A 13,031-nucleotide genomic window follows, 5' to 3' on the forward strand; every position below is an offset into this window, starting at 1 on the left:
ATTCCAAAATTAAATTGATCCTGGATAAACTGACATGTCAAATTTAAAACTTACCCACGTGAGTTCATAAACTGTATAAAATACTAATTAAAAGAATATTGAGCTCCTGCCAAAATGCCCCTGTGTTTTATTGAAAATATATTCTTAGTTGTATCTCCATTTGTATGTTAAGTCTATTTCTTTTTTCTGGCCTCACTCTGGGGTAAACTGCTTCCTGGAGCAGAGGAGATTCATTTGTTTTAAGTAGTGGGTGACGTTGTGATTTCACTTTTATGTTGGAATAAATGTGATTTTCACCTTCCTAAAGTTCCTTCTCTTAGGTTTGTTATTCCCTGCAATGTCCTTGATGTTACACCACTCTGACCACAGCAGGACTAATTGTGGACCCGCAAACAACAATGCTTCTCATGTCACACACCAACCACTGTAACTTGATCCCGGTATTGGCTAAGAATGCCCCCACAGTTTGCCAATTCTGCAAATCTGAGAAAACCTTGGACTAATCCCATTAGAAGCACATACCGATGCAAAGACCTCAGCTAACAGTACTGCGCTGTTGTTAAAAGATGCCCTCCCAAACGCTGGCTACAAGAACTCTGTACCCAACTCTGCTTCTCTCAAGCTAGGTCCACGCTTTAAACAATAAAATAAAAAAGCTCCAAGGCAGGTAGCAAAAAATATAAATTGAATTACATGTCAAGGTTTTAAATATTCCAATTGAACTTAAAAAAGAGCTGACCTCAATTACACCAAACTGCACTTCAGTTCATCATGAGATTTAGGGAATGACTGATTTACGGAATGGTGTCCTTGCTCACGTCTGGTCAAACCGATGAGACTGTTGAGAACTTTACTGTTTTATATTATTTTACATAAAAGTGCAGACATTGATGGTCTGGCATCTTAAACAAGTTACGACTCTCTTCCGTTGACCAACTCTTAATTTTAGTTGGTTGGTTCTGTAATCTCAGGGTTACCGCCGGACTCGAAATGATACTGAATGTACCCAGTGCATATACCCACAAGGCTTTGTCACAAGGTCATGTTGAGAAGGGAGCAAGCCCATCCCACCCCCCTAGGCATTTTAAGGTGAGACAAGCCCCATTGAAAGAACTATAATTGACCGGGGAGTTGTATATACTTTTCCTTGACTGAATTTTAACTTACTTTATCAACTGTGATTTATGTGCCTAGCTAGATGTGTATAAAATAAATATATATTCTCTTTTTAATACAAAGCTTTGGTCAGTGTTTCCTTGTTCCATAGTGCTGTAATACCTTTTGTGTCAACCCTGAATACTGCTCATCTCCCTCTTGAGATAAGTCTGACTGCTCAGCCACAGCTACCAACTAAATCATTGTGGTACAGACTGATACCAAAGGGGGTTTATTGCTCTCACCTGTAGTCCTAATACTGGGTAGTGGTCCCTGAGGGAACTGCCTGGGATTCTGCCTAAGAGGGGGCGTCCGAGAAGTCCCCGCACAATCATAATATTGCATGCAATTTAGACATTCAGACATAGTGCACGTATATAAGCGAATGCCATTTTTGTAGATATTATTAGCCATAGCCAAAGCACAGGGCCTAAAGGGCCATGCAGTATTTAAGGTTTTAAGCACAGGCCGCTAGTCTGAAGGGGAAGTCTGCATAGGCCCAAGCGCTGATGAGAGAGACCCACGCCACCGACTGCCACAGAAACCCTTCTTTGCTTGAAGGTTGTTGCCAATATGTGTGTTTTAAAAAGAATGTGCTCTGCAAAGCCAAGAGACAGAGCTGGGCGCCGTGGTATATGTGTTATCAAAAACAGGCTGAAGCAGGCCTCCTCCCCCACCCAGCTAACTACAAGTTATAGTGCCTACAACTGCCCTAGTCCCGAGACCTCTGAATTCCAAGATACCAGTTGACCCCAGACCACCGACCATAAACCAATCAACCATAAAGATCTGAGAGTATGGTCGCCCTACCTTTATATCATATTGAAATGGTTTGTAGTGCGAGGTACAGGGAGGGATACATTATAGTTCAAAAGCGAGGGTGGAAGCCTTGGGAGCTGATGACGCGATCGGGAATGAGTGAAGTATGTGTGGGTCGGTTTAACCCTGAGACTCCTCCTGTGCCAGTCCGCAAGCCTACCAGGTGCACTGTATAATGATAGTGTAGCATTGTTTACAAATGTAACTAATTGCTCCTTCGGCCTTGGTTCCATGGAGTTGATGAACCGAGCAGAACCCACGTGATGGAAGGCGAACGGACTGGGCTCAGACCAATGACCTGGCATCCCCTATGGAGCAGGCCGACCATGTGTAAGGTTTCACCAACCAGCCAAACAGGTTTTCACCGTATACAATGATGTCACCTATGACAATGTGTCTCCTTATAAGATTCTGCTTGTACACGTTTTGGCAGAATGTTCCGTTGCAGCCGAGTTCTTTGCTGAGGCATCTATTTTTGTAGAAATAAATACTTGCTCCACTTGCTAGAGAATTTTGGGCCTTTTTCCCTAGTAGGTTTTATTTTTTTCTGGTGTGAGCATTTAGGAGCATGCCTTCATTTGATTCCCCAACGTGATCCCAGTGGATCTCTGGATGGGCCGCGCACACCTCCATGACCAGTCCCGAAAAATGCATATTCTCAACAGGTTTTACAGGAGCCGTCTTTGCAGAATTTCTGTCTGCTTTTGGAGCGGTGTGTTCTGATGAGAGTGCAGGCTCATATTATTGGGACCCCATGACGGAGGAGTTCGGGTGAACACACACATGTAAGTATATTCTAGCAAGTGATAACAAGTAGGTGACGGGTATAAGTGTGAAGCTTGTGAGCATGCTGAAACTGAGGTTGTTGGTGTGACGTCGATGTGGTTTGATTTATTTTTAGTATTATTAATTTGTTAATAAGAATATTGAGGAGAAAGTAAAACGGAATGTTGGGGAGCCTTCCCGAGTGAGGGGAGAAAGTGGTACCACTTATATTGTTTAACAGAGGAAAAAGGGAACAAGTAGGAGCCCAGCATAATTTGTGGGCTCAGGAATATTAGCTGGTCCTATTTTAGCTTGTTATTTTAGCTTGTTTTGTTTGTGTTTTTATTGAGTAGGGTGGAGGCCTGAGGAGGGGCGTGTGTAAGTAGTAGTGTGTTTTGAGTATGTGGAGAGTAAGGGTGGGTGTGTGGGAAGGAAAAGGGGTGGTATTTCTGTTGGAAGGAGGGGATGAAGGACTGACTTTTTTGACGGGCAGCAGCAGCGTGCATGGTGCGCTAGCAAAGGCGTTAGGGCAGTAAGGTGCAAGTACCATTATAATGGGTTGAGAACCACCCATCAAGTATATGTATAAGGCCCTGCCACTATATTGTGACAGAATCGAGAAGTATCACGAGCAATGGGTGGTAGAAACAAGAGGGGTGGATGCGCCGCTCATGACCAGGACAGGGCTCCCACAATAAGGGTATTCTGGAACATATTTTTGACAGCCAAATATAAGGGGAAACAGTTGCAAAAGAGGAGTGAAATATTAGAACTCTGGAAAATGTTCCAAGATACAGACGATTCTGAGGAAGGAGGAGCGCAAAATGATAGCTGAGGCGACTGTCCAAGAAAGGAGGGCGGGGCACCAGTGGAACACGGGGGAATATATCCATCGACAGCTCACCCTGCAGTAGGTTATACTAACCCTACTTATGTGTCCACCACAGTGACAGCCTCACCACCCCATATGTATCCCCTCCGGATGTCCCAGAGCATGCTGATATCAACAAAAGAGATCTAGAAGTTGCAGTGGCATCGCCACAAACAGAACTGACCAGGTTGCGGACAGCACAGAGTGAATTAAAGACCAACAAACCAGCAGAGCAAGAACTAGATGGGTGGAAAACAGGAGGCTTTTTGTTCAGAATAGATAGCACAGTCATAAAGAACGTGAATATAGAGAAGGAAGGAGGAGGGGGTGAGTGGGTGGACAGCTTCGGCTACGAGAATTTAAGATCTCGCAGGGAGGGAGAGGAAGACGGGTGGAGTACAATTGATGAGTTTGAGGATGATGAGGAAGAGGAGGCAGAGCAAGCGCCTGAACATACTCCCCGGGTGGAGAGTTTGTGGGATGGTAGGTTAAGGAGCAGGATTGGCTGGATGGCTGTAGCAAATAAAAAAGGAAGTGGAAGAAGGATTGAGAGGTGTAGGGCAAAGACGCAGATGCCCCTTATACCTAAAGGACCCGGCAGGCCACAGTTTGTGCCATGGGCGCAGATGGATAAAAATAATTTGATAAAGGTCCTCCTGCGCCTCATGGTGGGAGCGGGTACGTGGATTTGTGGATTCAAAAAGCAGACAGCCGGGGTACCCCTGGTGGTCGGTGACATGAAAAGCTTATTGGTAGCGTCTATTGGTGACCAGGCTGGGGATGTCTGGGTAAAAGCTAGATATCCAGGAATGAATTTGGGGACCGATGCACACGATGGAGCATTGTTTAACAAGATTCGGGCACAGATATGAGACGCGCTGCGGTAAGCGTTCCCTGACACACCTAACCTACAATCGATAATGCAATGTACTATGATAGATGATGCAGATCCCTCTAAGTTTATTCTTAAAGTTCAGAAGAAGTGGAGAGTGGAGTCGGGTGACTCGTGGGACCGGTCAATACCCTTTTTCTATTTCGGTTTTAAAAAGGACCTACCAAAAGTTTCAGGATTCTCAAACTTGGGTGGTTTTTTCCCCTTGTCTTAAAATGTGCATTTGGATAATTCTTTAATCCTAAGTATTGTTGTCTTGTCCTATTGTCAAACTTCTTGCCTCTCGCTGTCTCGTCTGCCTACACCCTGCCCGGTGTCCTTCCCTAGTGTTCCCCCTCTCCCGTCCACCTCTCTCCTCTCCCCTCCTACTCTATGATGCTCTCTGTCTCTCCTATCTTTTCTAACTGCTTCTCTATTAACTATCCTGCCCTCCTCACTAAATCTGGTAGGAAGAAGTATAAAAAAGATATCCTGGTCTCCAACACCAGTGCCTCCTCCAAGGACACTCTCACCGACATCCTCTTTGTCGTTACCTTGCCAGACCTATGGACCCTACATATGGTCTCTGTTCTATCTCCTTTCTCTTCTTCTCCCATTAATGGCAGCACCAGTGAGATGCCCTCCTGACCTCCTTCCATTCCTCTAAGGTCATCATATATGTTTATTCAAATGGGACCGTCCTGGTCCAAGGCCCTCAGGCCAACCTTCACCTCTTGAATAGACGCTTCCCATGCCTCATCAATTTCCTTTCTTCTCCTGCTGTCCCCTCTCCTCCCTCCATGGCCTCCTCGCCTCCCCCTGCTGCCTCCTCCTCGGTTAACTTGCCCTCTAATTCCCTTTCTCCCCCCCTTGGTCTCCTTCCACACCTCTGCAGGGTGTACCTCTGATTTGTACCCCTCCCCGGAAGTCCTTCAAGGATGGCAACCTTCTCCATGTTGCCACTCTTAACTCTCGCTCAGCTGTTAAAAACTCCTCCGATATTTGCCACCGTCTGGAAGAACTTGACCTCTATGTCCTCGGTCTCACCGAAACATGGTTCATGGCCAGCTCTGTCACAAGCTTTGACACGCTCCACCCTGATGGCTACAAGATCCTCTCCGTGCCACTCTGGAGGGGTGTAGCCCTGATCTTCCCCGAGTGGATTCCTACCTCTTTCATTCCTACACAGGCTACTCCTCTTTTCAATGCCTCGTCTGCAGACTCTCTCTCTCCTGGCCATTCCCTTATTGTGGCTACAATCTATCGGCCACCTGGTCAGATTTCCTCCTTCCTCTCTGAGTGGGCAGACCTCCCCTCCTCACTCCTGGCTCAACCATTCAACTCCTCCTTCTTGGAGACTTCAACATCCACCTGGATGCCTCCTGTCCTCCCTCTGGACTCTTTCGCGACCTCTGTGACTCTCTCTCACTCACTATTTTCCCTTCTGGCCCGACTCACTCTGCAGGGCACACTCTGGATGTTCTAATCTACTCAGACCTTCCCCTTTCTGGCCCTCTCACCACTCCTCTCTCCTGGAGTGATCACTTTCTCCTTTCCTCCCATCTCGCCCTCTCTACCCCACAGGCCAAGCCACTTCCATCATTGCCACACACCTTCTCGGTCATCCGACCCATGAAGCGCGTATCAGTTGAGGCTTTTGCTGCCACTTTCTCACCCCTCAATCCCACTTTGGCTGACTCTCACCCTGACACAGCCCTCTCCATGCTCCACTCTGCTATATCTGATACTCTTGATATCCTTTCCCCTGTAATGAGGATCCACCTGAAGCCCAAAGCCAAGTGCAACTCCTGGTACGTCTCAGACCTTGTCACCCTTAAACGCAGGTGCGGGGTGGGCGAGAGGAAATGGCGTGCTTCTTGTACATCCTCTGACAAACTGACTTACCACCTGCTCCAAAGGAAATACTGGCTCTCTGTCCTCACCGAGAAACACTTGTGTATAGGCGCGTTACAAATGCCATATCATATCATATCAAGAGAGCTCATATCCAAGGCTGCGTCTCGGCGGCATCTAACAACTCGGCTGAACTCTTTAAAATCTGCAAGGAAGTGGCCAATCCTGCCACAGTCTCTACCTCTCCTGTCCCTTCCCAGGCCATCTGCACAGCGTTGGCTTCTCACTTCATCTCTAAAACACAGGACATCCTGTCCTCACTCTCCTCCTTTCCCCTCCCTCCCTATACTCCCTGATCTTCCCTGGACCCTTCTGCAGCCACCTCTCCTCACTCCTTCTCTGCCTTACCCCTGTTCTCTGCACACAAGGTTTCTAGACTAGTCAGATCTATGAAAGTCACGTCAAAACAGGTTTACCCCTGTTCCTCCAAAACCATCAAGGACCACATTGACACCCTGGCGTCTTCCCTGGCTGACTTCTGCAACCACTCCTTCACCACTGGAGTCTTCCCATCCCCCCAGAAGCACTCCCTTGTGCACCCTCTTCTTAAGAAACCCTCTGCCGATCCCTCCTGCCCGGCTAACTATCGACCAATCTCCATCACTCCCTCCCTGGGCAAGCTCCTGAATTAACTGGCCATCTCCCAGCTTAATCTCCACACTGAATCTGTAGGTTGTCTTCATGACCATCAGTTTGGCTTCAGAGCTGCCAGAAGCACGGAAAATGCTCTCCTGAACATCCTTGAAGACCTGCTCTCCAACCTTGACTCTAACACCCCCTGTGCCCTCATCTGGCTTGATCTGTCTTCTGCCTTTGACACTGTCAACAATGCCATCCTGCTAAATTGTCTCCTTGTTAACCTAGGTATCACACACCGGTCAGGCCCTGGCGTGGCTGACTTCCTTCCTCTCTGACCGACCCTCCCAGATCCAACTTGGGTCCTTCCTCTCTGCTATCTTTTTCTATACATGTGTTGTCCCCCAGAGGTCTAACCTCTCTCCCTGGTTGTTTCACCAATACCTTGCACTCCTTGCCCTCCTCATTGCCGCTCTCTGCCCAACTTTCAGTGCTATGCGGACAACACGCAGCTCATTTTCAGGCCACCTACGGCCACCTCTTCTCTGCCCCTCATCTCTGACTGTCTGTCTGCTATCCAGGAGTGGGGTGCCACCAATGACCTCTGCCTTAATTCCAGTAAGACTGAGATTCTCCTCATCGGCACACCCACTCCCTCCTTTCCTCTTTATACATCTGCATGCTTCTACTCTCCGCCCTCTGCAACTCAACCAGAACAGGACTGCGAGACTTGTCCTTGGCCTCAAGCCCAGGGATCGTATCTTTCCAGGACTGAAATCTCTGCACTGGCTCCCAGTGGCTGCGAGGATTAAGTTCAAAACTCTCTGCATTGTCCACAAGGACCTCAATACCTTCAACTCTCTCTTCCTAAATATCTAAATATTCCTAAATATCTTCCTTCTCGTGCTCTTTGCTCATCCGCCTCCAACTCCCTCAGGGTCAGTCGCTTCTCCAAGCAACAAGTTGGTGGTAGATATCTCTCTTCGGCTGGAGCATCCCTCTGGAACAGCCTCCCTGCCTCCCTGAAACTTGAGGAGAACCATCTTTGGTCCCGGAGGCACCTTAAAACCTTCCTCTTTGCTTCTGCTATCTCTCCCCTTCTCCCTGCTGAAGTCCTGGCTGATACTGAGACTGCACTGGTTAACTGGCCACCCATCTAATCTCGGGCCCAAGCCCTGCCAGTTGCACGCCTGCACTGCCTCCCTGGCAACCCCTGCACCTGGGGACTGCTTTCTGTATCCCTACAGTTCCCCCCACCAGCACTTATCTCTGCACTCACGCTGCCCTTGCCACCAGCTGGCCGTCCTTTATTTATCTTGTTATTTTATTATCCCATGTACTGCACTTTCTCCTCCCACTCCCCCCCGCACCTTCCCCCTTCACTTGCACAATCTGAATAACACCTGGCCTAGTAAGATCGCTGTCTGTCTACCCTCTGGTCCCCCTCCCTTGCCTCATCACGCCTTGAAACACTTGTGTATAGGCGCATTATAAATGCCATATCATATCATAATATATCAAAAGAGGTGCAATAAGCATTAGCCATTGAGGCTAATGGGTGGGCCGAAATACAGAGCATAATAATACACCATTGTGAGAGAATAAAAGAGCATGACAAGGAAACAGCCCAGAGGCGGCAAGCAGAGGAAGCAACAAAAGTACAAAACAAATTAGCTAAAATTGCCCTAGAGGCGTCAGTGTCCACGCCAGTGCAGATGGAGATGGCAGGAAACGCCTAGGAGTTCGCAAACACTAGAATAGCTGCCGTTTTGTCAGGAGGAGGGCAAGGACTGAATCCACAGTACTCTGGCCCACAGTTGCAACAAGGAGGACATCAGAGTGGAAGAGGTGGTTTCTGAAGAACAGGTGAGTTTCTTTGGAGGAATGGGGCCCAGAGGGTGAGGTTTGGAGCCTTCACAATGTTGGAACTGTGGGAAGTGGGGGCATTTTTCAAGAGAATGCAGGAGCAGGCCAGAGATGGGCTATAACTATGCCCCATCACCCCAGGGACCCCCACAAGGGCAGATGACGAGAATTACCTCTACACCCTAGGAGATACATTAGGCCTATCTCCAGTTACCCCCACAGATACCTGGTCCACCCCTTTTAATTTCCCAGGACAGACCATATCCTGCAGGCCCTGCTTCAGGAATGTTCTTCTGGGTGGGCCAGGGTTGTGATCAGGGGGGCCCACATTCCATTGGGTGTGGGTCTGGGTGCACCCTAAACAAAGTGCTGGTAAAACATGTCTTCCCAGATCTGCGAAAGTACATTTGCACCCCTCTATAAAAAAAAACTGTACATAGCAAAAGGGAAGTAAGCAAAATAGTGTTGCAACACAGTCTACCTATCTTCCCTTCCCATCTGCTCTCCCCTTTCTGATCCTCCTTCATCTTTCACCGTCCAGTCACCTTCCTTCAGCTGCCCTAACCACCATTCCCATTTACCTCCCCTCCCACCTTTTCACACCAGAACCCAGCATGCCTTTCCTGGACTGGCTTGGGAGAATTGAGGGTGATGCCTCCTCCTCCTCTGAGAGGGCTGAGCAGTGAGGCCCCCAGTCTTTGTACCATCTCAGATGGTGTCCGCCCACCAATAGCTTCCTGAGCACTGTGGCTCTTCCCAGCAGGCCCCGGAGGGCATGCTTGTGGTCCCTCCATCTTGTTGTGAAAGAAAGACCCTCCCCCTACCCAGAATACTGAAGCAAGGAATAGGAGATTTTGTTTCCTACAAAATTACATTTCTTTTAAACTTCTTTAAATTTCAAGAACAGAACATACCATGTCCAATCAATACAGGTAGTCGTGTTGATCTTAATAATATATTAAGCACAACAACAACCTCCAATAACATACACATGTATATAATCCTCCCTTCACCCACCCATTCCACAACCTCCTCCCCCCTCCTTTCCAACTGAACCCATACAGTAGTCTCATTCTGAATGTCTCCCATCAAATGGTTCATGTCCAAAATTACATTTTAAACCCAAAATGGTATTTTTTGTTGCATTTTCGCAGCACATTTTAGTTGAGTTGAGAGTTCAAGGGAGTGCTAGGGCTGTGTAAGGGCCGCATCAGGAGGCAGACAGTGCTGATTGAGGGGTTTGTGGTCTCCTGGTATCGCTCCTGGTGGGCATGCCCCTCTACCTCATTGGGCCTCATTACGACCCTGGCGCTGAGCGAAAAACGATGATGGTAAATGATTGATCGTAGTCAACGCTGCCGCTATCTGCGCCAAGGATGCGCGCACGCGACCTCCCACACCGTACTTAGCGCCATGGCGGAAAGGTACGCGAATGCCAACCCAAGCGGACATGCACCTAACACCATCACCCAGCCCGTTAAGTACATTACCGCCATGGCGCTAAGTACGCCATTGCGAACCAACCGTAAATGGCCATGTAAAGTGAATCCAGCTGCCACAGGTGCACAGAAACAGCACAGGTGGAGGCAATACAGACTCAGGAAGTACAAAAAGAGCACACTCCACCCCTTCCCACACCCAGTCACACTCCACAATGATACCAATACGACTTGCAATGTTGGGGCTGGAGGACCTGATAGCAATGCAAGTGCTACTACAACAACAACAACAACAACAACAGGCAGCACAGAGGAGACGCAGGAGGAGAAGGAGGGCAAGGCAGGGCCACCAAGCCCCACCAGCACAGCCAGTACCACCACGCAGGCAGCCCCCAATCCCACGCATCAGAGCCAGTCCATTCAACCTCACTGCTGAGCAGATCCACAGCCTGTACCGTTTGGACGGGGACACCATCAATGCCATCGTAGACATGGCACACAACAACATCGTCAGCATGATAGAAAGTCCAACCGCCATCCCACCCCTACTGAAGGTAGTGTCTGTACTCCACTTCCTGGCCACAGGCACCTACCAGCACACAGTGGGGCACTTGCATGGCATTTCACAACCATTATTCTCACGTACACTTATCCAAGTGCTCGATGCCCTCCTCAAGCACACAGACAACCACATCTCATTACCACGGACTGCCCAGGAGATTGCAAACACCAAAGTGGGTTTCCATGCACTAGCCGGCATACCTGGTTGCATTGGTGCCATTGACTGCACCCATGTGGAATTGGTGGTTCCACGTGCCATGGAGGTACCGTACCGCAACCGGAAACAATTCCACTCAATCAACGTGCAAATGGTCTGTGACTCCAACAAGATCATCACACATTGTTGTGCCCAATTCCCCGGATCAACCCATGATTCGATGGTCCTGAGGAACTCCACAATACCACGCTACATGGAGCGACATGCAGGCCCAAGATCCTGGCTACTCGGTGAGTCCAATGTCATGACCATGGAAATGTGAAGTGGGTAGGTGAACGACGTACCAATGCATACTCCACCTGGCTGAAAGGGGGGGGGGGAAATGATGCATACTCCACCTGGCTGAAAGGGGGGGGATGATGCATACTCCACCTGGCTGAAAGGGGGGGAATGATGCATACTCCACCTGGCTGAAAGGGGAGGAATGATGCATACTCCACCTGGCTGAAAGGGGGGGGGGAATGATGCATACTCCACCTGGCTGTGAGTAGCAGAGAGAACGGAGACAGATGATACCCTAAAGCAACCCAAACTCCACCCAACACCAGTAAAGCCAATACCCAATGTATGCAGCTCTACCATGTGAATGAGGTTGTGTCCCAACCATGACACAACCATCTGCAAGTGCATTCTACCAATTCAGACCACATTGTCAACAATGAAATGCACCTACATGCACGTCACCAAACACCATCAACCGATAGGCCTGTCCCCCATAACTGGCCACGAAGGAGGCACATGACGGACAGAAACATCAACACACCATTACACAGACAGCAGGGCCCCCAAAATGTCCCTGTCTACATCAGCATTGCTCACTGGGGTCATGATGAGGCCCACAGCAATGTTGCAATGATGTGCGCATTGACATCACAGGACACGTGCCAGGCCAACAAAACAAACGGCATGAACGGACACAGTGGATGGGCACTCACAATGCACTCCACCCCTCTGCATACATTGGGTGATGGCATGCAAAACAGGCCATGAGAGCCATGAGCATATACTGGTTGCATTGTGTGAATCAATTAGTGCATGTAGAAGTGAGCCGAAGTAACAGTTGGATGCACGCCATGGTGGCACATCATGTTCTTGATCAGACGTCATGACTGACACATACATTCTCGCCTACATACAGGTGATGCAGGCTATCCCCTGAAGAGGTGGCTCCTTACACCAGTCCGGAACCCGCAGAACCAGCACGAGGAGGACTTCAACCGTGCACATACACGTACTCGTGTGGTCATAGAGCAGACATTCGGCCTATTGAAGGCACGGTTTCGATGCCTCAGCAGGTCTGGTGGGGCACTCCTGTACCGCCATGAGAAGGTGGCAAAGATGGTCATGGCATGTGTCATGCTACACAATATGTGCGTCAGACGAAATGTGCCCCTGCCCCCTGACACAGAACTGCAACCACCTGACGATGAGGATGAGGAGGGTGCAGATGGGGCCGCACCTCATGGAGGAGACGATGCACAGGAGGGGCGTGAAATGCGTCAAAATATCATCGACCAATGCTTCTAGCACACACGGCTGGTGTGTATCACATGGAGACGGCACTTGGGGCACTGTGTGTCTCTGGGACATGCACACTGTGGACTGTACACCAATAAAGCACACATATGCAATGAAAATGTCCACACATTTCATTTCGGAAAAAGGAAAAAGTGTATTTTAATCATAAATTGTCGTGACACACACCCTCCCCCCTCCCTCCTGCACACCCCAATACACCCCCTCCACCCTGCACACCCCAACACACCCCCTGTGAGTGTCTACAGATGCCTGTAACAGTGGGCACAGGCTATTACAAGCCCCCTCTCCCGGCCCCCGGGGCACCCCTGCCTGTGGAGCGCAGGTTCCGTCCGGAACGTCGGACGGGGCTGCTCTGGGCAGAACTGGCAGCGGAGGATGTCCCTGCCTGCTCCCGTGCATGCATGTCCTGTAGGGTGTGGTAGAGCTCTGAGAGCACAC

At 49.2% G+C, this 13,031-nt stretch overlaps 1 protein-coding gene across 1 annotated transcript in view; it reads left to right on the forward strand.

The window, feature by feature from the left end:
* The window catches only part of LOC138517058 (zinc finger protein 585A-like), a 614,789-nt gene that overhangs the window by 48,141 nt on the left and 553,617 nt on the right, over window positions 1-13,031 (forward strand). The gene's annotated exons all lie outside the window — the stretch shown is intronic.

This window comes from Ambystoma mexicanum, chromosome 6q (genome assembly GCF_040938575.1).
Source record: "Ambystoma mexicanum isolate Mex_15411 chromosome 6q, UKY_AmexF1_1, whole genome shotgun sequence".
NCBI classification, from domain to species: Eukaryota; Metazoa; Chordata; class Amphibia; order Caudata; family Ambystomatidae; genus Ambystoma; species Ambystoma mexicanum.